At 38.4% G+C, this 22,843-nt stretch overlaps 1 long non-coding RNA gene across 4 annotated transcripts in view; it reads right to left on the bottom strand.

Moving 5' to 3' along the window:
- LOC122844181 overlaps positions 1-18,753 on the bottom strand; it is a 45,005-nt gene extending 26,252 nt beyond the window's left edge. For 3 of the 4 annotated variants that reach the window (XR_006372825.1, XR_006372827.1, XR_006372826.1), the window contains exon 1: positions 18,195-18,395. This is a non-coding gene — a long non-coding RNA (uncharacterized LOC122844181). Of the gene's footprint in view, positions 1-18,194; positions 18,396-18,674 lie in introns of those variants that run through there. The other variant, XR_006372824.1, reaches the window with a different exon arrangement.
- Between the last annotated feature and the right edge of the window lie 4,090 nt (positions 18,754-22,843).

The raw sequence follows: 22,843 nt of genomic DNA, 5'->3' as shown, positions 1-22,843 counted from the left end.
TTAATTTGACAAAAATCATAGTTACTCCCCTCATTATGAAGCATACAAGAGGAAAGCAACTGAAAAATGGACGCAAATGAGCAGATTGGGAATATGAAGCAGATGTCAAAATGAGTATTTACAAAACAAAACAAACTAAAGATATCTAGAGACAATGACAAGAGTCAAAGCTCTAAGCAGCCATGAATACTGTGCCTTAGAGTTATAACCTGAACCCCCTTAAAAAAAACCTCCTCCACAGAAACCTTTATTATGTCTATATTAATATTAAATACATTTCTTCCCCAATTTCCAAGCAGAACAGACAACACACACCTCTAGAGATGATCTTTCACAACTGTACAGACGGCTACCCCATCACAATCATGCGCAACAAGATGGAGAAGGATATAGGAGTAGGAAAGTCTACATTAACAAACTTCTAACTGCTGGCAGAACGTCTCTTCACACTTCCTGCAAGAAGCCAGGCAGCCACAACCAGATGCATCAAGCATGCATTACATCCCTGTTCCCTGTGTATTTACTCTGCCATCCAGTCAGAAAGATTTGTTTAGCTGCAGAGTTGATTTATGGACGACAAAAAGTAATCCCTTCTTGTCTTGCGTGCTGTAGCTGGGCCTCTTCTTTTGCCATTGAGCCAAGCAAGCACAGCCTGAAAGCCCTTGATACCGTGTTCGCCCTAAGGTGTAATGTTTGATAATATAACTACTGCTTCTGTCATCCAGACCACCCCGCACCCTCCACCCCGTCTGCACCCACCCATGGCACTCCTCCCCACCCCCACAAATACATTACAGCCCCACAATGCGCTGAGATTTATGAGGGAGTGGTGGAACAGTAGAGAGGAAGAGAGAGAATATGCATTGATTGAAAGCCAAAGATAGTCCCATCCAATCCCGCCCCGAAGAACATCAGTTATTTTGCATCCTGACACAGCGATTGATAACTCGTAAATGTGTGCGGGGGGGATGACGGATGCAGATGGAAACTGACTCTGACAAAAATGATAACGGCATCGTTCTCTGGGGGGGTTGACAGAGGTGGAGGTGGGATGCTTCTTAAAATATTTAATAATTGATACGGAGGCTGTGAGATGTTGTTTGACCCTGGAGGAGTGTGAATGTCACAGGAAAAAAAAAGGAAAGACTTTGAAGTGAAATATATTAATAGGATATATATAGATGAGTGAGTATGATAACAAAAAGACCAGAGCTTAGGGATTAAAATGGCCAGTAAACTTTTTGTATTATAAATAAAGTGGTTATGTTCTAATAAGCAAGTCTTCAGCTTCTGTTTTTGACAATTACTCAGTTTGTGCTGCACCGTTCCCTCAAAAGCTTTCATTTGCTTCTGCGGGTTTTAGTTTGAAGAATCTTTGTCGTTAATAAATTAAAACACTTCCAGAATAAAATGTATCTACTTTTTAAATTATTTTTAATGACAAAGTTCGACCACAATGTGGAAGTTTAGGCATGAGAAAAGTGTTTTATTAACTTGAAGATGAGTAATAAAGAAATTCTGATAGGAAAATTATTGTACTCTACTTCAGTCTCTCTCAGTTGGTGGGTTCTTACATGAAAGTGGGTTCTTGTCTTCGGCATGCACACAGAATGTCAAGACACTATGGATTCACATCTATTCATACTCTTTACAGTCGGTAATGATAATGCCTTGGACTGCAGGTTTACACTCCTTGATTCACACCAAAGACAAAAGACACAATGTTTGCTTATGACGAGTTTCATGAAATGCAGGTAAAATGCTGACTATGTGATTCTGATTCAATGAGAAACTAAGAAATGACAACTGTGTGAACAATACCTTCAGAAGGCATCGTGTGACCAGACGTTTTTTAGAGGTTAACCTCTCGTTCTTCTAGTGATTCGCTGTGATGTGCCAGTATCCTTTCCTTGCTACTTTCCCATTCAGCTCCACACTTCTCTGTGAGTGAGTGTGACTTCTCATCAGAGGCCTACATTAAAATAAAACACAGAAAACAGAAGAAAACAGACTGGTCATTGAGAATGAACTCAAAGCTGCTTTGCTTACAATCATTTCTATTGAATTTTCTAAGTGTTAAGCAGATGGCGTTATTGTTTTAATGATGTAACTGACAGGACTCTTGTAAATGAGACAATGAGTCTCAAAAAATAATCTCTGCACAAATAAGGGATTAAATATTTCGATGCTCGCATCGGGACTAAAAAACACGCTCTATTTTCACATTAACTCTTACAACTTCAAGTTGTAAGAACCCTAAAAATATTTAATTTGGTAAACTCAAATGCTTTTAAACTGCACTTCCCCCCCCTGCCCCCCATCATTTATTTTTCAAGTTTTTAGCAATAAACTGCTTCTGAAGAATGTGATTTCTTTCAACGATGAAGAAATGCCAATAGTTTCAGACGGAGTTGTGTGAGTTTTAGGATCTGCAGTTCCACCTTCGAGTCTTTACAGATTTCGAACGTCTACAGATTTATTTATCCCATAATTGCTCAAACTCAGTTGGGTGTTTGACCCAAAAACATGACTATATGTTTTGGGGTCATTGCCCTCCTTGAAGGTGACTTTCCTCCCTCTAAGCAAATCACTTTACACTGATGACAAAAAGATGTGGTGTAACAGTGACGTATAGTGTAGATTCACTCCATAAATAGTGTCTTCATGCATGCCAAGAAGTTCGACTATGGTTTCATTGTTCACGCCGTCCAACATTTACACTGGCTATGTAGCCAACATGGCATGAGGCGAACTGCAAACAGGACTTCTTTCAACAATGCTGTTCTTCTTGCCACTAGTGGGGTTTAGTGAAATTTATAGATGACAGACGCCTACCTGAGCTACAAATTTAAGCAGCTCCTCTAGAGACTCATGTTCTCTTTAAGTGACCAGTCAGCTGGTGGTGACTTGGTAATTAAGCTTTCATGTCATTCTCTACTTGAAAATTAAAATGCAGCTCCAAATATACGTGCAAATCTAATGCCTCGGAATGAAAAAAAAATAAAAAATACAGCTTTTATAGATAAATCTGTGTTAATAGAAGGCAGGTTTGCAGTTTCCACTTTTCTTGGTCCACTGGTCTCTTTCTGCCCATCCTGCAGATTTGTGTTCTCTTTTATGTAGAAACAGAAACAGTGATGAACTTTAGATTAAACAAGGAATCCAAAAATATCTCCGTAAAACATCTAAATCCCTGTCCATATGGTAAGCGGCGGACCCCCGTGGTGGACACAGTAGGGAGCTGAGCAGTCTTGATGCCATCTCGTCTCATACCTCCCAAACAAACCTCAAAAATCTTTCTCCCGTCTAGTTTGAGACAAATCAGTCTCAAATGTGCAGTTTGTGAAGCATTTCAATCCTCTTACAGGAGCCTGAAACATCAGACAGTTAAGAAGGCCCAATTAACAAATGCAGGAGATTAAGGCTCACAGCTGATAATGTCTAATATCATTATAAGGCATCAACAGGGGAATAAAATATGCTTTAAATCCTTACTGAATAAAACGAGAATAGTCAAAGATCTATGTGCACATATGCAAAAAGTCATGATGCAATAAATTATTGGCTATTTTTGCTATAAACCAAAATCAAGATACTAAAATACAGCAGAGGTATTTCTTGCATCTCTTTCTGTTTGGCTCGCAGTGAGTCATGAGGAAGCTGCTTTTCTTATACTGCAACCATGCTGAACGCTTCTAATAGAGGAAAACTTGGAGTGACTCGCTCTGCCGTCCTCTGGGAATTCAAGGTGCTAAAGCAGTTTTCTGCAAATGCCATCACTTTAATAAATGAACCTCTCCATAAAGCTGAAGAAATTCTGATTAAAGTTGGACTGATGTTCCCCAGAAGTTAGTTCAAGCACCTTCTCTCCCCCCCACCTCCTGTAATACGCTTGACAACGCCATACCTCCAAAGAGAAGGTGGAAGAGAGGGAAGAAGCCACAGAGAGAGAGAGAGAGAGAAAAAAAGAAGGACGACAAGAGCAGAATGTGAAGAGACATTAAAACATTTCAAATGAAAGGTGCGTCAGAAGGGCTTGTCAGTGCATTACCGCCAAGATTAAAGGGGTCTCGGTGTCTTCTGTCGGGTTCAAGGGAGACTGCATAAGGATTTGGCTCAGACTCTTAAATACTTCTGTCGACTAAGATTCAAACAAACACTTCCACAATAATTACATGTTGACTTTTCTTCATTTCAACAGGAGGTTTCTTCTCTTTTTTTTTTTTTAATAAACTCCTACAATTGTGTTCATAAGCACTCAATTTGATTCGTTTTCTTAAACACCGCCATTTACTGATTACAGAACACAGTATGGGAAATAATATAATAATGCTTATAAGCCTTTGAGGTTCAAGAGGAGTAAGGCATTTATTTCAGGTATTAGTTAGGGAAATGAATGTGCCATAGGTTGTCGTCAGAGTAAATTGGCAGCCGTGCCAAAATTGTTTCTTCAATGTGTCAAGCCAACACATTCTGCATATTTTGCACTTTTAGCTCTTAAATTTGAGCTTAATGCATTTTTTTAAGTACAAAAAGTTACTAATACCTGAAGAAGCTGTCAAACCTGCTGCAACTTTTAACACAGCCATAAAATTAAATCTCAGTTTAAGTTTTGATTTAATGCACAAATTTACACTGCTTTGTTACTCAAAAATTTTAAAGATACTCGCTACTCATCCCGGCTCCTTTAACCATTTGGATGCTACGAACTACAACTGTCCTGAATATCAGCAGCTGTCAGAAAAGACACGGAGGCCGACCTCTGGATGTGGTGTCATATGTCAGAGCATCTGCAAGCATCTGACACGAATCCAAAGACGAAGAGCCATTTGTACAAACCCGGTAGGTCCAAAGGTGACTGTCAGAATCCTATCAGATGTATACTTTCCTACAGAAACACTGGCTGTTTCAAAGCATTCCCAGAAGTTTTCTAAATTTTAATGTGCAATTTTGCAGAATGATGCTGTATTTGCTTAGGGTCTATAACGTTTCCTGGCATGTTCAACCAAGTAAAGTCTGATCGGAAGAACTTACTCTGGTTCTGTTCTTTTTATTTTAACTCCTTATGTAAACAAAATTGTTCTCATGATTAGGTGTATATAAGGCCCAAGTGCAGAAACAGTCTAAAGTAAAAGTGAAAAGAATGACTCAAAGAACTAAAGGGAAAAAAAAACCAAAGAAAAACGGGTTCAGAAACATCAGCAGGGCAACACAAGGACCAGTGAACAACAATGAAAAACGAGGAGCTTACATAAAGACGCAGGGCGGAGAGAGACAAAGAACCAGATCAGCTAATCAGGGGAAATGTGGTACAGCTGTGGCTGGAGGAAAGCAGAGGAACTGAGGAGAGAAGACTAATTAGCACAGAGGAGGTGCTGAACCAAAAAAACTGAAATCAAAAGGGGAATGCCTGGTAATAATCTAAGAAAATATGGTCAAATGTAACAGGAGCAGAACGCAAGAATAGACTAAGAAAATAAATACAAAGGAATACACTTATGTGTAACAGCTTTTTAACAATAATAAACACAATGAACTGAGTAGAATACAACAAGACAAAGAAATCAGAGAGTACAAAGACGAACTATAACCCAAACATTCCAGGATAGTGACAATTGTTAGCATTTGTATTTTAAGCCTTAACCCTGGAAAACGTCATGAGGGCATTTCGCTGCATGTTAAGGGGTTAATAAAAAAAATAAATAAATAAAAAGAGATTAACCATCTTTATGGATCTGACTGTATTTTTTATTTGTGTTTCTTTTCTGTACGTGCCTCTAACCTGGTGTTTCTTTGTTTAACAGTGTCTCTGTCTTGGATGGAGCCTTTCAATAAAGACGCTACAGGAGCTATCTATGCGTTTAGGATTATTTCTGTTTACAATATTAGAGCTGAGATCAGCGGTGAAGCAGTTGGTAGCACTTTAGTGTTTTTTGTGCACTCTGTTGTCCTGTGATGGACTGGGACCCCGACTCTTGGTCAATGACTGGTGGAAACGGACACCAGCGCTACAGGGGATCCTGCAACAGTAAGCAGGTATAGACAACATGAAGAAATGATGCATTACTTCTGAATTTACCTTCCTATAAATATCCCTCTGGTTTAGAGATAATTTGCCAGTGACAAATTATCTCTAAACAAATGGCAAATGTAATTTATAAAGAATTTGGCATAAAAAGTAGTCTGACCTGGAGATGGTTTTTATGTAAATCTTCTATGAAATGATAATAAATGTGTATTTTTATGAGATAGTTGAGGCCTCACACAGTTGGGAGAGGCAAGGTGGTTTGTACATGTGCAGAGGAAAGATAGTGTACATATTGGACACAGGATGTTAAATATTGAGCAGTCCATACGGAGGAAAAGAAACAACAGAAGGTTCATGGATGAATGTGTTTAGAGGAGGATACTAGAGACAGGCTGAGATGAGGCCAGATGATCTGCTGTAGCGACCCCTAAAGGGAGCGAGCAGAACCGGTTTCTCAGACAGTGCAGTTGTCCTGCATTAGCAGAACCTTTACTGCCAAGACATGTTCAAAAGCAATACATATTACCAAGCTGCTGATGCATGTTACATATTCCTGACCGCAAAGTGTTACACAGCCTGAGTTATATTCGGTTTGACTTTCTTGTCTGCTCTAAACAGAATCCTTGCTATGTATGATTCCAATAAAGCAAAGTGCAGTGTGTGAATAAATCCCCCGAAACAATTTCTCTAAGATACTTACACGCTTTATTTAAAAAAAACAAAAAACAAACAAAATACTTTAAATGTCAAGGTTAGCAAAAGCCTTCCAAAACAAATGGGCATATCTTTGTCAGAACAAGAAAGAAAAATGGCAGTAAATAACCTACTGTGATGCTAAGCTACTTAGAGGAAATTCTGCCCTGAAGGAGAACACTGTGCTCCCCTTATTTGTCCGGTGCAAGTGCACACATCACAGAATGAAGACAAAGAGTGAATTTCTCTCTCTTTAAACAACAACAAAAAAACAAAACAAAACAAAAAAACCCCAAAACATATATACAGAAACAGAAAGGGATGAAATTGATTTCAAGTTGTGTCAGTGGTGGTGAAGAAAACAGAACATAAAAACAAGCTCGCTCTCGTCAGCTGCCTTGAGAAAACAAAACTGTGCCATTAAAAAAAATAAATAATAGGATTATCGTTTCTGTTTGTTTGTCACGGAGGATCAAGAAAATTACAGTTAAGAGAAGAGCTTAGAGCCACATTGTTATCACCACTTCAGAAGAGGAGGCACAGACTCACAATATTTGCATATTCATTTACCGCTTTTTGAAATGCACCTTCTTTTTTTTTTTTTTTAATTAGTCTCCGCGTAGCAAACACTTAATATCCGCGAGCACCTTGACACAGCGAGACGCCGCAAACAAAACGTCCTCAGCTGCCGCCGAGCACTTAACTCGGGGATCATCAAACAGCGCGAGGCTTGATGCGTGTCAGAGAGACGTTTGAGTGGGAGGAAGAGGAATGAAGAAGGAACGAAATGAAGGCTAACAGTCAGCCGCGAGGTTGTGGGAGCTGTGATTGCTTGTTTGTTTTGCTGTTAGCGCCAGGAACAAAAACAAACAAAAGAACGAGACAAAAGCTTGTGAGTCTCTGATTTAGATCATAGCAGCAAGTTGTATTGCTGTTCTGTTTAGTTTTATTTTTTTTTTTTTTTTCCCCTTTTAGGTTGCTTCAGAGGGTGACAGAAACTAGAGGGAGGTTTGTTGACATTGCCTTACCTGTGACACAATTTGACCATCCACTCCTGCCTCTGCTCTGGTGACTCGCAGCTTGATGAGGACAAACAAATTAGTATCTGCTCGATGAAAGTTGCTTCCGCATAGAACTAAACTACCTAGACATGCTGTGCCTTGTGTTCAGATACAAACAGATGTGTAAATCAGTGAGAACTCTACACTTATGAAACAAACTGTTGGAAAATTAACCTCCAACAGTAGTATATTAATATGCATTCATTTTATTAGGGTAACTTTTCCCTGATTAGCCAGAGTCAAAGTTATGTAATTTCAATCGATAAGAAGCTTATATTTCTAATTCTTAAACAAGCTAGTCATGCAAAAGGGTCTAAAATAGACTGCAAAACACAGACATTTGTCCCTTCAGGTGCAAAAAACAACGTTATTTGTGGTTGGACATTTAATTTGTACTCCTCATAGATTCTTCCCATTTCAGCATTTGGCATGGTAGAAATCACAACCGCTTCAAATTTCAAGACCAATCTGCAAGAACAGAATCATATCCCTCTATCTATCCATTGCTTATACCTGCTTATCCCAACACGGCCCACGTGGGAGGCTAACAAACTTTATTCCCTCAGAAATTTTATTGTGCAAGGATTGAAAGCTTGAAGTACAAATAATTTTGGCTCATATTTGGTCCAAGTTTATATTATCCTGGAAGTTCATTTTTAAGATCAGCCGTACACTTCAGCTTAGTAACTTAACAGATTATGACAGTTGCATAGAAAGTCACAGTGCAGAAGCACAGTTTCAAAAGTGATCAAATTCATTTGATTTCAGACAGACATTTCTTAACATCACAGGGTTGAAACTGACAGCTGTCGGTCCAGCTGTCTCGTACGTAATCCGCAGCAGTGACAGATGTACAGTTATTGAACAGAACTGTTGGACACAGATGCCCTTTGAGTCATCACAGCTTTGAAGAAAACACCACTTAGTTTTGGCAGACGCTTTGTCCGTTAAATTGATATGCACCGCAAAACCGACGAATACAAACAGTGTTTACAGAGCTGGAGGTTTAACAGTGAAAGAACATTATAATTAATGCTTTTGTCTTTGCCAAATTATACTTTTGATCAACAATTTACAAAACTAATGATCAAAAAGTGATTGTGATCACTGCAAAACAAAGAAAACGTTTATAAACCAGAAAGCCAATCAGTCAATCCCAAATAGTTCGTGGAACTATTTGGAAAACAGTGAAGTTAAATAAAGTTAAAGTTTATTTATATAGTGCATTTACAGCTACATCAGCTGACCAAAGTGCTTCACAATAAACAGGAACCATCCCAAACTGTGTATGGCATTGGAGGGATCTGCAAACCCAGACAATGTTGCCAAATATTGTAATGAGCACTTTGAAGATCTCCTCAACCTCATCATCATGTCCAAGGTAGGCAGAATCTGAGAACTCAAGTGAAGTTATGTCTATTACCATGGGAAAATTTGCTGAAATTTTTAACATTTCAGCAAATTCATCTCAAGATGAAGAAGGTTCTTGACTTTGTGGAGATATTGTGGTAGACATGACTCTACAAAGTTACACTGGAGATCTTGGACACACCTCATCTTGAACTTAATCTTTGGAAAGGGTGACCAAGGACCATCCTTCAACTATTAAAGAATAACACTTGCTTTAGGGTGTAAGACATTTGGCTCTGACCAATTATTACATTTTGGATCCAGGTGGAGAGGTGTGGCTTTTATCTTTGCTGAGAAAAATTTGACTGAATCTTTATCCTCACTGAAGTGCTGAGGGGGTTCTGAGAGTTCGGTAGTCCACTCCACCAGCGCTTTTGTGGACCAGGAGAAGGTTTACAGCCATATTCCTTGAGGAATTTTGTGGGGGTTGCTGATGGACTGTGGAGAGCCAGGGATGTTTTTCAGGAATATCAGGTTTAATCTCATTGTCACTGACATGCTTATAGCATTTGTGACAAGGATCCAATTGAATAGAATTAGAAATTAGGGTGCCTACTTTGAGAAATCAAAGGTCTTACCCTTACCTACTGTGGATAATATGCATCCATTGCTTTTCTTTATGCAAAGACCCACAGCGTGCTTGAATTACACTCTCACAACTGGGGATCAATCTCTGCCTCAAGTTGAAGTTTCTTGGTCTATTGTTCATCATTGGGTGTAGGAAGGAACTAGAAATGTATTTCCAGATTGAAACCTTGAGTGTGGTAATGTGAGCATTGCTGTAGCAAAAACTAAAGATGGTTCTTCCATTTCCCAATCCTCACTTGCGATTATCAGATATGGATCAAGACAGAAAGATCCCAGATGAAAAATGGTGAAACAAATTTTACCCATTGGGGTGACAGGACTGAACCTTAGAGTGAAGATCAATAGAGGATTTAGAGTAGAGTCACAATTTAGATGCTTCAAGCATCTGATCAGGAAAACTTAATTTTAAGCTTCATAGATACTTTCACTTTGGACGACACCTTGGGATCCCCCAGGATGTTGGATGGATGAGCTAACAGAGTTAGATGAGTATCAGTCATGTGTTTTTACTCTAGTGGTGCTTTTGAAAATTTGTTTTGACAAAAACACAATCAGACTGTCATCTTATGAAAAGATGATGTAGTCTACCGTAGACAACTCCACCCCATGGGGCTGCATTTGTTCAAACCATCTCAGATTAAAATGATATCCAACTACAATAGAAAGAAAAACCGACTGACTTTTCTCAAAATTGTGGAAGCAAGTGAGAAGCTATCCTCCCACCACTTTGTGTCTTTAAATAATTCAAACAAAAAATGCTTTTAAGATCCCCTTCTATTTCCATCACTCCCGCAGATGGCAGCTTGGCTCCTCTGACTGGCAGTCAGGCTCAGATGACATGACAGATGTTATTTCATCTCTCTGTTTCTTGTTTTTCTCTGTTTGGACAAAGAATAATAATTGGATCTGTTGAATGGGACTCTCACAGTTTTGGCTCCATTTTGTTTCTCGGTTGCCATAGTTTTTATTTAATTTTTTCTTTTTTAGCAACAGACGCTGTGCTTTTGATTTTGTTTGTCTTAATCTATAATTTTTTTTTTTGGAGGGAGACAAGAGCCATAGTTTGACCAGAATCTTACTTATACATTCAGACAGACTTAAAATGATTCATCCAGGTTTTTCTGAAGGACTTTAACTTCCTCATCCATCAGTCTAAGAATTCACTGCATGCTGCCTTTTTTGGACTCTCCCTGTCTCGGTAGAGCGCAGCTAATTGACTCTATAGCATGCTACCAAACCTGTTTTATTCCCCTTTTCTGACATATCTGATGTGTTTGCATGTCTGTTTGTGATATGTGTGTACATAAATAACACAACTCTGAATATCTGTGTGCAGTAAGGAGGGCTGGTGGGGATGGGAAAGGGAGAGGTGGGCAGGCGGATGTTCCTTCCGCAGCAGTGCTGTCGTGTCGCCGCATTTCTTGCTGACAGGTCTGATCAGAAAGTGATGACAGCCTATGATTGTCAAAACGCCCGCAGCTGAGTGGCAGATCGGCTTTGGCTCTGCCTTATTTTCCCACTTCCCTTCCCCCTGGTTTTGTCACATCTCTTTCCCAGCCGCGGTGTTGGCTTAACTCGGAGTGAAGGTAAGAAGTGACGCGCACAAGGCAGCATGAGGAACTCAATCTCGGCGTGTTGTGTTAGGGCCATTGTAGATGTCATGCGTTAATACTCCCACGGCTGTGGAGAGGCGAGCCGGATAGTGACAGTGTGGGAGTTAAACTGGGAGCTGGAGAACTGAGTTTGGTGGGGATCTTGACAAACAAAGCAGTGCGGCGCTTTTGCATTGTGTGTTAGAAAGGTATGACAAGAGCTGCGCGTGTAGATTCCCTAAAAGACAGCCTGAAACGGAGGCTTCAAATCACGCAACAACAGGTAAATTCACAATAAACTCCCAGTTTTAGCACTTCAAGTAGTCAAACAAGTTTAAACCAAAATTTTCACAAAAATCATTTACCAATAGTGGTGAAGCCCAATATCTATTTGCTAAAACATGGAATTACAATTTAATTATGTTTGTTAGATAAACATCTAATGAGACTGAGCATCAAATAAAGCCAAGATAAAGTATTTACTTTTTCCAACATAATATACATACACTGTCTCCATCTTCGATCACTAAATGATAGGCATCTGGCCTTTCCATTAGCACACTGGGCTAAATTGAAGTTAGGATTTAAAATGCAAGCTTAAAAATATGTACATCTTTAACTGAGAACAGCAGCAAGTACTGTAGTCAGTTATGGTATTTTAAACACTTGGATTTAAAACCATCAAATATTTCCATCATACTTACAGTTTAAGGTCATTTCAATAAGAAGCAAGGCAAAGTGCCGGAGTGATTTATGACTTTATGGAGCATGGAGTAATGCAGCATTGACCCTTCCCCACACATTGCTGTACACTGCCAATCAACTGGCTGATAGAAGGCTATTACACTTTGCCTCCCTTACAAGATTGAAAAACTAGCTTGTTCCGATGTGGAAACTAAAATAACATTCCTCTTATTTAAGTGACACTGTTTTACTACTATAGTTGGTGCGCCTACAAAGTAGCAGAGTGCAGGTTGCTTCCTTAAGCCCAGTTTAAGGTGGTATTATTTGTCTTCTGGCTGTTATTGTGCATATTAATTTACCATGGAGATTTGTTTTTGAATAAACATGAGATAAAATAAAAGAAGGTCTACTTTTGGAGGCACATTTGAAGTAAATTCTACTACAGGTTCCCAATTCTGTTCAGTGAAGTAGGAAAAAAAGAAAAAAGTAGGAGCACTCTTCCGTTTTAGTTTATTTTTCAGAGATAAATGTTTAAGATTAAACAAATAAAAAATTTTAAATACAAAGTAACACAAAAATTAACCTTTAAATTATTTCACACACTCAGAGGGGGGGAAGCCACACAAACAGACTATACAAATTTAAAAATAGATATGTCGTCTTATTAAATCACAATTAAACACATTTTCTTGGAAAGCTTTGATCAATTTCAATAGCTACACCCATCAGGAATTCACTTTGATAGAACCCTTTTAACATTTAATAGAGGGTTAAAAGGTCTGAAGGAACACATTGTGCCCTGAACCCAAACAAAAATCAGGAACAGATGAAACTCAAAGTCAAAGGAATTTTTAAAGGTTTGGAACACCAGAGAACCAGAGAGAAAGCCAATATCCTGGATGGAGAAACACACAGCTGATGTGGAGGTTTACTGGAGTGGCCTGCCTACCAAAATTACTCTAAAAGTACGTTCATGGCTTAGTGAGAAGGTTGCAAAAAAAACAAAACAAGAAAAAACAAAAAACCCAGGGCATAAATTTAAGGCCCTCCAGTTGTTATTTGGCTCAGTTAAGATCAGTGTTCATGATCCAGCTTTGGTAAAAAGACTGGCCAACATCTATGAAATAATCCATAAACCAGTGCTTAAACTTACTTGACAAGCAGTGACCTTACCTTAAGCAGTTTGTTCATACTCAAAGTGACGTTTGTGATTGATGAATGGATTCAATTCTACAAATGACATTGACAAGTCATTCCACAAGATAAAAAGACTTATTAGCAATTATAAAAACTTAATATTGGCTGCTGCAGCCAAGAGTGGCACGATCAGTGACTAGGTGTAAGGAAATTTACTTTTTCACATCAGGTCAGGTTGGTTTTATTATCTTTTTTTCCCCTCTATAATCATTTTGCCGGATATTGGAATTTCTACGATGACCTGAAAAATGTAATTGTGGCAATAAAGCAAAAACTGAGGAATTTTGCAAAGGGCAAATACTTTTTCACAGCACTGTAAATGGGAACTATTTTAATCTAAGAATGTGTATGCACTGTACTAATTTGTTCAACAGTGCTGTGCTTTTAGCAGCATCAGGCCTTACGTAACGTGATAAACATCTCTATAGTCGACTGCTAATGGTCTCAGATTAGATCTACTCAGATACAGTTGCCCCTTTCTGTGAAAACAGCTGTTTGGGTGTGTTTGGCTCATTTAACTAACTCATCATATTAATGCAGTTTTGCACAAAGTCCACACTTGTCTCCGTCTCACAGCTCCTCCACCGCCCTCCTGTCATTCCTCTGTCACTCTCACTCCTACTGTGATCATGATTGTTGGATAACTGTTAATTAATGAGATGTCAAACTCATCCTAATGATAGTGGCTTACTTTTGGGGCAGGAAAAAATAAAACACTAATACATCGTGCTGCGGTGTCCTTAACTGAGTAGCAAAAGACGAAAAGAGGGAAGCCTCTTCGGGCTTTTCCAGGGAGCCGGTTGTGTTAACAGATCCAGGACATGGCTCACCCTCAGTGGAGATGTTAGGCAAGACAAAAGTGACAGGCCAACATTCATCCGCCTCCTCATCTTGTCTATTTATAAGTATATTCATATTCATGAGCTATTGGACCATGTGCATTTAGCTTTATTGGAAAAACTGAATCTCAGTCCTTATTCCTGGCGACTGACATAGAAAGATTGCAGTGCCCAAGTGACAAAGGACTGGCAGTGTCTGGTGCTACATCATCGTATTGACGTGGGCAATGAAAGCAGGATTTCCTCCTTGAACTTGCAAAAATGACTTCACCCATCACTTTGGGTGAATAAAGTGGGTTACTAGTTCCTCTTAAATAAATTCCAAAATGATGGTAAAGACTCAACTTTACAGAGTTCTGGATCCTGTTTACCCTTTTTTTAAAATAAATTGATGGCAGCAGAAAGACATTTTAAATATTTGTATGATATCTAAACTAAAAAACAATATATATATACACATAACAAAAATGTAAGATTAAAAATTATAAATATTTTTAGTTTATTTAACAACCTTAAAAATCCTTTTAGTGAAAGTGAGAAGAAAATCCTCCAAACATGACACAGTGCAGGTTAAAGCGAGGAAGTGAATGACATGAACACTGTGATTAACATGCATTAACTCGTGGCATGTATAGAAAGACCCGTATACACTATTAGACTGACCACATTTAGACTGAACAATCTATCTTCGTAGATCTACCACAGACTAAAATCCAGAACTCAAGCTTCAAATAACTCACACACTGTGAGGCCTTTAGTGGTCTAAGCAGGTAGGAAGGATGTAGTCCACCACACTGCCATGACAGCACTGCAGAACTTGATCAGTAATGACACATTCCCCCACAGTGTCTAAACTGAACCAAGTCCAACTCAGAGTAAGTCATTAAAATGCCAGAAGGCACAGGTGAAGAAGAAACACTGTGGTCTCCTGAAAACCGGAACATCAAAGCCCTCGATTTGAGTGTAGAGCAAAAAAAAAAAAAGCTTCATAATGAACTCGTTTTTCTCCGTCTTCCTTCACAGACTAATATATTTATTCAGGTAATCATGACTTCCTCTGTTTCTCTTATTGATTTGCAGCTTGTCTCGCTCCTGTTCCTCCACTCTCTCTTACCCCCAGTCCCCCTGCTCCTACTCTCAGTTCTTCAAGCAGTGACAGTCGTGCTGCTCATAGACACTGCTGCCTTTGCATAATGCGTATGCGCCTTCTGTAGGTCGAATGAAGCTCCTTCGACATGTGTCAGAAGCTTGCCGTGTAGGTTTGGACTAATGATGGCATAACGGCCAGCCCACTGCCCCCTCAGCATATGCCCACTCTCCTGTATGCATGTGTGTGCAGGGGGGTGGCAGGTTTCGTCATGCTGATTAAAAGCAACCCCCCCTTCCAGCTCACTCACAAAGCCCTGCACAAAAAGACAGTGGGGGAACATGAACCACTGTCAGGTTGGCCCAGATGAGGACACAGGATCCATGTCACCTGAATTTACCGGCCTAATATGACAGCCAAGTTGTGATCCCCTGTCTGGGACGTGTCACGTTTGCAGAGTTTGGGCTTATTCTCATGCAAATGATGTCAGGTTTGGACAGAATGTGAATGAGACTCGTCACACTGTCCGAGAGTCTGAATCCCAACCACATGACAGTAGTTCCTCGAGCCAGCGCCGGATGAAATAAATACGACATTTGACATTCAAACCAGGCAACTAGAAAAAGAAGAAGAAAAAAAAAAACAGAAATAGTTCAGAATAATGAGGAATTTGAGGGAGGAACCACAGCGCTGAGACTGTAACCTTTTTCCTTTTTCTGAGGCGCTAAATAGCACATGTCCAAACACTGAGGACATGAAGTGTCTTCACAGACGCATTCTGGCATTTAGAAGTTGGAAACAAGTCTTTGTGGTTTAAATAAAGATAAAAAGATTTTCAAGTAAATTAAACCATCATGAATTGCATAACATGATGTATTCTTCACAATAAAACTGAAAACTCAACTTACTCGTCAAGAAGAAAGCGCAAAAAATAACCTGGTTGCATAGCTGGACTTATTTAATACAATTTCATCATCATTTGCCCACTCTGCCTAATAAAAGTAATTTAAATGTTCCAGGTCTAAACAACATCCTGTGTCCACCGCCCTTGTAAGATTCACTTCTGGACTGGCCATTAAAAAAAATTTATATAAAATAAATCATTTTGTTGAGGCTGCCAGACATCTAAGGCAAAGATTTCCTACACTCAAGTTACATTTAAATTAAAAGTTGCTTTTATTTAGCCAAAAGATTGTTTCTAATTGGAAATGATACAGACATCTCTCAAAAGAAAGAACAAAAGGTGTAAAATTATTTCAAAACCTGTATAACACACACTCTGCTCAACAGCCTTAAAAGGCATAACAGGAGTTCAACGGTAAATATAATAGCTGACAAGCTTTTAAATGTCTCTAATCGTGTTTCTGATGATTTGTCTTTTATGATAAATTCCAATTTCTTGAGGTTTGAAACAACAAGATGGTATTGTGAAAATTGTGTTTCAATGGACAAAACTGATTACAGAAGGGAGACAGAAGGCCCCGTTTAGATATGCATGTGTGTTTCACGTTGAGCACAAGTGTCCCTTGAAAGAGCATGGTCCAAAACACAGCTTCACAACACAGCATACGCGTGCCACTACCCAGCTTGATCGGCCCGCATCACAAAAGTGCAAAGTGCCGCCAATTAAACAAAAAACATTATAGTTTTATGTTAATGAGCACAAAAACAGCAGCCGCTGCAAAAATTGACTCTTGGTCTTCACTGTCTTCACTCTTGGTCTGGTAAACTTCCAGAGCAAAAAGGTTGGGAATCTTTAATGAGAAGATGATCTGAACACAACATTAAAAAAACAGTTGATTATTTGCAATAAGTCGTAAAAGCATAAAGCTAATCTGTAAAATTTTACAGAATAAAAGTCAACTTTACATAAGAACATTTGTAAAAATGATACACTCATTCCATATCAGAGACTCCCAGCATGTTCACCAAAGTGTGGACACTTTTGAGACTCACTGTAAACATCTCAATTTTTTAAAAGATAGTTTAACAGAACTGTGATGTGCAGCACCTCGCACCCGTGGGCCAGGAGGAAGACTTTGATAGATCCTAAAAGGCGCTCCATTCATTCAGAACGAAGGCAGCCATCATTATTCTCAAAAGAATCCACTTTGTCACTTCTCCATTCTTCAAGCACTTCCGCCTTGGCCTGATGAATTATGGCGCCTGTATCTTCGGAAACGAGGCTCTTCTCCTGACAGGTAACACAACACTTTACAAGACGCCTTTGACTGCTCGCAGATCTCAACAGGGACGAACGTGTCAACAAGCAATCGGATTCTCAACCCTCTGTCCATGATGAGACGTCTCGGGCGGTTTTAAGCCTTCAGCTACTCTTGAAAACTGCCACCGAGTTCTTCTTCTTTTTTTTTAAAGCTATAACTTGAGGTGCTACATTGTCTCACTGTCAGGATGAGTGCAGCAGGAAGAAATTAGTCTGACACCTCAGGTAGATTTATTTCTGCTCTAATCGACACCTCAACTTCTGTAGGTGTTCATTTGTGATGAAATGATAAGTTAGATTTACACAGGAGGTGAAACATTTTGACATGTTCCACAATAAGAGCGTTTCAAGAGAATGGACCACAAGAAACTGGAAAGATGACTGCAAGACCAAGGTAAGTGTTTTAGATTAAATGCTGAAGACAGTTACCTCAACTGTGCTTTTTAATGGTTGGAAATATGTGCAAAAATGTGCAATAAGACAAATTCTTAATGAGACAACAACATAATCTGAACACCACGCAAATCTTAAGCTTCACATGGAGATGTTAAAAGAAATCTCTTCCGTCTTTAAAGTTTTAATCAATCAGTATTACAATATTTAAACTAGTACACTTTCTTAATGTGGATGTGTTTTAGAGATAAAAACTCTTATGACAAAAGATAAAATTAGGGGAAACAACTTAGTCTCTGCTCGACCAGAAAATTCCCCACTTAAGAATCACATGACGTTAGTTTTGCGTTGAGAAAACAAAACAATCGTCAGGTTACTTTTAGCTAGTAAGCACTCACCTTTGCTACACTGTGGATTTCTAGGATGTTAAGCTTTAATCCAGAGGTGTCCAACCGTGATCCTTGAGGGCTGGCATCCTCTATGTTTTAGTTTGCTCCTTGGTCCAACACACCTGGGTCAAACGATGGCTCGTTAGCAGGCGGCTGCAGGACATTGATATGCTGTGGAGGTCGTTACTACCACCAGGGGGAGGACTAAAACATGCACGATAGCGGCCCTTGGACACCACTGCTTTATACCAAACAGATGCTACGTTCTGGTGTCCAAATAATTATATTTCAGTCCAATCTGTCCAAACAGCATTACTGTAGAGGCCCTGGTCTTTGTCTTTGTCTCCCTGGCAAACTTTAGGCCACAGTTAAATTTTTATGCTATCAGTTTTAGCTCTCACAGACCAATTGTTGTTTAAATGTGTCAATTATGTAAAATCGCATTTTTTGAGCCTTATGTTGTAATGCTATCCCCTCATCCCAGCGTACCTGGAGTGTTGCTGTCATGCATGTTTGAGAAATTCTTCAATCTCCTGTGGCAGCCATTCAGGGACGAACAAACCCTTCCTCTTACAAAGAGCCGTGTATTTCCATTTCCACAAAGCCCCATCTTTGAGAGTCCGCCTCACAGTGCACACCTCCTTCAGACTAGCCAGCAGCAATTAGCATCACCTCATGGAGCCACCAGTCTGATGAGTTCATCAGCTGAAGTACTTCTGAGTCCTTAGCATGGCTGTAAACAACATAATAGAAATGCATTGTGATGATGTGTTGAAGGTTTCATAAAGAGAAGAACAAAGACAACTTTCATAGCGTCAAATTTCTTTTACGTTTGAATTTTTATAACTAAAAGTAATAATTACTTGATTTTCTAGCAATATATGCCTTAAAAATTCATAATTCTGCCCTTTAAACAAAATCAGAACAAGCAGGTCAAAGCTTTGCAAAAATCTCAACAGAAAAACTTTATTTGCATAAAATCTACTTTTTTCCACATTGCCATTCCTGTGTCTAGTTCTACAATAAAACAATTACTACATGACTCCACCAGCTGCTTATTCACACAGGAAATTTTCTCTTCCTTGTATTATGCATGTTTGTTCAACAGCATAATCAGCAGAACGTTGGCCCTAAAAGCAGCAGGAAAGGAAGAGGTTAACTCACTGAATCCTTGCTGTCGACATCAGTGTACTGTCTACACCAACATGAGCTCCTCTCTGACACGTTCTTCATGGATGTACAGATGTTTGTACTCAGTACCAGGACAGCTTACCGTAACCCCAAACCCTCCACGTTGATTATTATAAATGGATAACAGGCTGCGCCGTGACGCCTCTTGTCATAAACAGCCTTTTGTTTTAACATCAGATTTGTGCCGCTGTCTTGTAAGTCTCTGTGCGTCTCATAATGCTGATGACACGAAGCCAATTTATTTTGGTTATTTATTTATTTTTTAAACACAAACAAGAGTCATGCAAGAACAAACAAAAGACTGACTGTCTTCTGCCGCCGTACGTGGAGCTTTTGTGTCTGTTGTGACAAGATGACTTGTTTTAGAGCTTGCATATGAAGCAACATGCCTATGCTATTTATTTGCAACATACTCATAAATGTGCAGTGACTTGATGCAGATGTGGAAACAGTGCAGGAGTTGTTCTGCTAAAGAGACTGTAGCATCTGAAATACACGTAAATATAAAGCAGTCAGATCAATAGTATGACACAGGATTAATCAAATGTCGGCTAGTTGTGGCACTTTTATTTTTGTAAAGCTGTAATTAAGCAATTTAGGCAGATTCCATTCCAAATTGAAAAAAAAGAGCATCAAGGAGTTATTTTCCTAATTTCCAACATTTTTAAAATTTGCCTCAAAAACAGATTTTCATTGTCAATCCCAAAAATCTTAATACATTTGCACAAATCACCGAAAAAACAATGAGAATGTCTCTCTCTCTCTTAGAAGTGGGATTATTATTGTATGCACTAAATTGCAACATTGTGCTGTACTGTAATTTTACACATGGTAATTTACAGCTTGTTAATTAAAACATGTATGCTGTCAGTCTTTAAATCAGTCTGTATTTATAGAACTTTTTTTTCCCCACATACCATAAAGAAAAGACAAAGTGCTTTACATAAGCTATACCAGGAGGCGATGACAACTAAATTATGAGAATATATATATATATAAAAATCTTTTTCTTCTGTATTGAAGTTCATCTGTGTAAAAGCAAAAGTAACATTTTAATATATGCAAAATAATGGATCTACAAAACTGCTTAGTGTGTGGTTAATGTCAAAGAAGGCCGTAGGAATGTGAAAATGTATGTTGAATTTATGCCTAAATATTTCACTGTTCTCTGTCCGTCAGTGGCTCCTAGAGCTGTTGCTATTCTGTGTAGCACAGCAGTGACTTAATAGAGACATATAGAGGCATGGCGGTAATGTCTAAAAGCTGTGACTTTCCATTCTCATATAATTTATCAATGAGAATCTCACAGCAAGGTCAACTGTGCAATATAGGTTATAACTTTTACTAAAACTATCCTGGATCGATACGAAGACCTTGAGATGTAATTCTTTTGTCAATTGTTATTTAAAGGTTTAAAATTAACTTTGATGTGTGATTTGATCGTATAGGACTTTGCAGAGTTTTGGACATATACACCACTGTAACATACTGTCTCAGTGAAATGAAATCCAGTTTTTACCCAGTTTGGTAGCAGTAGGAGCCATTTTGACTGTTTTTCCAACACGTTGGGTCACGCCGAAGCACAGTTATGTAGATTAACTATAAAGCACATTTCAAAAGTGATCATAACCATCAGGAATCTCACAAACTCAATCATTTTATAGTCATAAAACTATGTATTTTATTGGGATTGGAAGTGATGAACCAAGAAAAAGTGGCTTATAATTGTGAAATGGGGTTGTAATGATATATTTTGAGATACTCTTTATTTACAAATAGATTCTAAAAGTGTTCAACCACCTTAAGTCAATACTTTATAATAAGATTACTCAACTACATGTTTCTAACAGAAATGTCACTGGCCAGATGTTGCCTGTAATAAATACAGAAATGTGAAGTTAACAAAAATAAATAATTGAATTCTTGTATTGAAAATCAGGTCTTGTTCCAAGATTCTATTAAACATGTGACAGATGACGTCGTTTGATTTTATTTGGGGGTATTGGAGAAAATGGGTCTCATTTTTTCATATATACATTTGTTTTTTAATAAAAATGTTTGAAAGGTTGTTCGACGAAGATTTAAGTTTGCTACAACTCTTTGAAGCCGTATTATAAAAATCCATGCGAATGTGGGCTGGAAGTCGTTCTTAAATCTTAGATTGTTTTATGCAGATATCTATGTCATCAAGAAGCTATCTGTTTATTTAGTCGTCGTTTGTCATGAGTTACCGTTCTGCGTGTTGTATACGAGTAATACAGTGTTCTGTACGTCTTGCAGCAGCTTCCCTTGCCACCCAGACACAAAAAGCATGCTGCAAGGCACGAGAACTTCATTGTTTCTTGAGAGAAATGCCTCAGGCTAGTGTTTAAGAGCTGCGTGGGGTGGGAGCATGTCGACTTAAATACCTTCAGTGGAGACATGTCATGGCCTCTTTTATCAGGTGTCTCACTAGCTGAACTATAAAGCTCAGCCCTGTGTATTACTATAAAGTCAAAACATTATGCTTGAATTTTAAGTGTCTCACACCAGCTTAAATTTAAAAACCTCACCTTATTAAAAACTGAATAAAGTCACACCAGTCATACTAGTGAAAGGAGACACTTGGCTTTTAAATTCAGAGCACCAGCCTTTTTTTTTTTTGACCATGGAGCTGAACTCTCGAGTGTTAACAACTTGAAAAGTAAGGTAAAGAATACAAAAAAAAGGAAATGTTTATTACGATGTCGAACACTAAGCTATTTTACTTTAGATGGTGCTTTGAAGAAAAAAAAATAAAAAAAAATATCGCTGTTTACGTTCTATGCAAATTTTCTAACTAGAAAGTATCAAAAATATTAAAAATAGAAGAAAGTGTCGGATTTATTATGGCACAACTTTTGCAACATGCTAAAACTTTTAATATACATCTGTTGGGCAAGTATGATTATTACGAGTATCATAATATTAATGCAAAATTACACTAAATCAGTTATTATATTGCATCAATAAATATAGCTAACTGATATAATAATGTCGTCTGCAACACTAATTCCATGTCATCTTGTGTGATATAAGCCTACCTGTCGAGGGCGAAGACAGGTGAGTTTGTTTACAGTCATTTAAAATCAGTCACCCTTTTTGTGAACACCTGGCTGTTTAGAGACATTTTTCTCTCAGCCAGAGATATTTGTGAAAAAAACCAAACAAATTTCTACATCAGCCACTCAGAAAAAGTAAAACTATCAGCTGACACGGTAGGTCATTTTACAAAATTTTATATTCATTTTTAACAGTCGTAAAAGGCTTAAGAAAATTATATTGCAAGAATCTGCTGAATTTAGAGTCATTTGTTTAAAGGTAGAATGTTTTGTACTTCTGCAGTTTACAGGGCAACATAGTAATAAACGAATAAGGGAAAGACACTGCAGGTTTTTAGCTTTAAAACCGTGAGCATATTTTACTGTCTTCATCTGTGTAGCCAAACA

Source organism: Gambusia affinis, linkage group LG14 (genome assembly GCF_019740435.1).
Source record: "Gambusia affinis linkage group LG14, SWU_Gaff_1.0, whole genome shotgun sequence".
Lineage (NCBI taxonomy): Eukaryota > Metazoa > Chordata > Actinopteri > Cyprinodontiformes > Poeciliidae > Gambusia > Gambusia affinis.
Note: the sequence above shows the minus strand (reverse complement) of the source record. Positions and strands in the feature narration are given on the sequence as shown.